Source organism: Colobus angolensis, unplaced genomic scaffold (assembly GCF_000951035.1).
Source record: "Colobus angolensis palliatus isolate OR3802 unplaced genomic scaffold, Cang.pa_1.0 Scaffold19, whole genome shotgun sequence".
Taxonomy (NCBI): Eukaryota; Metazoa; Chordata; class Mammalia; order Primates; family Cercopithecidae; genus Colobus; species Colobus angolensis.
The window spans coordinates 10,597,318-10,600,920 of record NW_012115043.1 but is presented as its reverse complement, the minus strand read 5'-3'; positions in this window follow the sequence as shown (position 1 = coordinate 10,600,920).

Below are 3,603 nucleotides of genomic sequence, written 5' to 3'. Positions count from 1 at the left end.
CAAAAAAAAAAAAAAAAAAAGAATCCACATCTAAGACGGTCCATATCCTAGACCCTATTATTGGCTTATAAAGTTCTAGTGAAAATTAGTGACCTTGGTCATATTAGGACTTAGTCACAAGTACTCTCTATCAAAGAAACAAAGAGCTGAAAGATCATCTGGTCTGGTCAATTGCATGAAATGCACAGGCATGCAATCCAAACATCCCAAAGGTGTGCAGCTTCCATTCACCAGAACTGACCAGGAAGGGGAGTGTTCACTAGAAGATTATAGAAAACATGATTTTGATGTGCCCTCTCTTCAATATTTACTGTGAGCCTTTGTGCCTCAGTTTTCCCACTTCTGAAATGGAAATAAAAACATCACCTAAGTCATATTACGACTCAGTTGCAAGGGGGTGCTGGGTAATGCCCAGTGGACAGTAAGAACATTCCATGACTTTAGAACCTGGAGATGAGGACTGTTGGCTGGGAGTACTCAAATAAATTTATACTCCCTCAGGTTCTTCCTTCCTATTTCTACTTATATCAATGAGCCTGGTTCCTTTGGACATGGGCTTCGACATGTCAGCATAGCATGTAAAACATTCAAGCACAGCATGTAAAACATGTGCTAGAAGATGATATTAAGTATGCAGTAAATTTAGCCAATACTATCAACGCTCTCCCAATGTTCTGCTGTTATTCCGAAACTCTTAGATTCCATGCATATATATTGATTAAGCCAAGCACATTTCAACTACATCATGTCACCTAAACATCGTGTAAGGCTTATATGATTATTACTTCATGATATAAAAAGATTCTGACGAAGTCAAGTGAGGAGGCAAAGGTCATTTAGGCAAAGGCAGAGGTAGGAACTGAACCCATATCTTCTGATTCCAAATCCAGCTTTCCTCCCACCCACCTCATTCAACTGCACACACTTCTGGCTTCTTGTCCATTCCTTCCTATCTCCATTTTGTGTTTCTTTCCTTTTCCTCCACCATCTGTATCTTCTGCATTCTCTTCCTTGATCCATTCTCTCATGAGATCCATTATCTCATCACTCAATCTGTTTCTCTTCTATAGAACTGTTATTAAAGTTCCTGAATTCTAAGAGAATTTTCTTAGAAGGATAGAAATGTGGGAAGGAAGTCTAATAATGATATCCTAAAACTAATGATGTTAAGACTAATAAAATGACAAAAGTTTTGCTTTTGTTGTTTGATTTTAAATGTATAAATCTTACTTTAAGTATCTGTGAGAATAGTGGCTTAAAAAAACAAACAAACAACAAACCCTGTAATCTAAAGAGGAAACATAGTGCGATTTCCATTTTCTCAAGGGAGATATTGGGAAAATACTCTCACTGAAAGTGTATCTGCAAAAGCTTTCCTACGTATTAAAAAAAAAAAAGGAACATAAAAAGTATTAGCTATTTGATACTCATAAAGCAGACTGAATTACTCTAGGCATTGCTGGGTACCTGGCATTTACTGCAGTCACTTGAGCTATTTTGATTTATGAGGGTTTAGCCCTCAAGCAGGTTAGGTTTAACGAAACTTGCTACCAAGTGCCTACTTAAGGATTCTTTCAGCAAACAAGAAGAAATATTTTTCACTTAGAGTTCATGCCACCAAGCCTCAAGCTTCACTAGGAATGAGGCATTCATTTCCAAAGAGCTTGCCCTCTGTTTTCTCCACAGCTTCCCTCTATTTACATCTCTATTAAAGAAACAAGGAGCTGAGAGATCACCTGGTCTGGCCAATTGCATGAAATGCACAGGCATGCAATCCAAACATTCCAGGGGTGTGGAGCTTCCATTCACCAGAACTGATCAGGAAGGGGAGTATTCACTAGCAGATTATAGAAAACATGATTTTGATGTGCCCTCTCTTCAATATTTACTGTGAGCCTTTATGCCTCAGTTTTCCTACCTCTGAAACGGAAATAAAAACATCATTTATCTCATAAAATTGTTTGGAGGATTAAATGAATTAATTCAAGCATAGCATGTAAAACATGTGCTAGAAGATGATATTAAGTATGCAGTAAATTCAGCTAATACTATCAACGCTCTCCCGATTTGTTCCTATAGGGCACCCAAATTGGTACAGTAATCTTTGCTGACAACCTTCCTCCCCATCACAAGTCTCATAAACAAACACTAACTTGTTCCTCTTGCCTTATTCTCTCTCAATCCTACCCTTTGCTAGTTAAAATTAAGTTCTACCAAGATAACTGGACAGATGAATTTGTAAGCCATCTAATGTATTCTCTCTCCCAGGGAAAGGCATACTATAATTCAAACAAAATTCATGTCTCAGAAAGATTCTTAAGCAATCACTTTAATAACAGACATTGGAGGCTAGCACATAAATGTTTTTTGATAAAATATCCTTTCTCAAGTGCCTGGCAAACACTGTTTCACTAAACCAGGTTATCACTTTTTTTTTTTTTTTTTGAGACAGGGTCTCATTCTGTCACCGAGGCTAGAGTACAGTGGTGTGATCTCAGCTTACTGCAGCTCAGACCTCCAGGGCTCAAGTAATCCTTCTACCTCAGCCTCCTGAGTATCTGGGATTACAGGCACACACCACCACACTTGTCTAATTTTTGTAATTTTTGCAGAGACGGGGTTTCACCATGTTGCCCAGGCTGGTCTTGAACTCCTCAGCTCAAGTGATCCGCCTGCCTTGGCCTCCCAAAGTGCTGGGATTATGGGCGAGAGCCACTGCACTCCCAGCCTCAGCTAACTTCTTGATTCGTCTGCTCCCAATTTTAATTACGATCACAGGTAAACAGTATCTTGGGATGACAAACTTCCCTGAAATCTTTCTGGGTACATGCCTTCAATTTAGTTCGTGGAGCACCAAACTACAACCAGAGAAAGTGAATTGAGTTGCAGACACATTGTTTATGCATTCAGTTGCATGGGATAAGTCACTTTACTTGTCTGAACCTCAATCTTCTCATCTGAATAATGGACACAATAATATGTGTTCACATTACCACAGCTTGAGAACCAAATCCAGCTTGTCACCTCTTTTTGTAAATAGAGTTTTATTGGATCATAGTCATGCCCGTTTGTTTATGAACGGCCTCTGGCTGCTTTTGTTGCGGAGTTGTGATAGAGACCTCATGGACCATAAAGCCAAACAAATTTAACTATCTAGCCCTTTACAGAAAAGTCTGCCGACTCCTGCTCCAGAAGACTGCTGTGAGAAACCAGTAAGATAACTGACATGGAAATGCTTTGTTAACTGCAAATACTGATGTAAAATGTGAATCTTTATTACTGCCTTTTAGATGTCTACAGAATTAGTGTCACTCACCCTTGTAGCTGCATTCTTCCTAGCTAAGCAATCCCAAACACCTTGAGCCTGTTACCTAGGCCAATTAAAAAAATTTCTCTTGTTGCCTTTGTTGCTGGGTGGGGTATTTTTGGACTTGCTCCAGTTTCTCCTATTCATTTTTCTTTTACATTTTAATTAATGTGTAGTATACTGGAAAGGTTATTATCTGGTTCTCAAGTAAAGTCTCAGTTAATATAGCCAAGAACTGGCTTGGCTTTTTTTTTTTTTTTTTGAGACGTAGTCACACTCTGTTGCCCAGGCTGGAG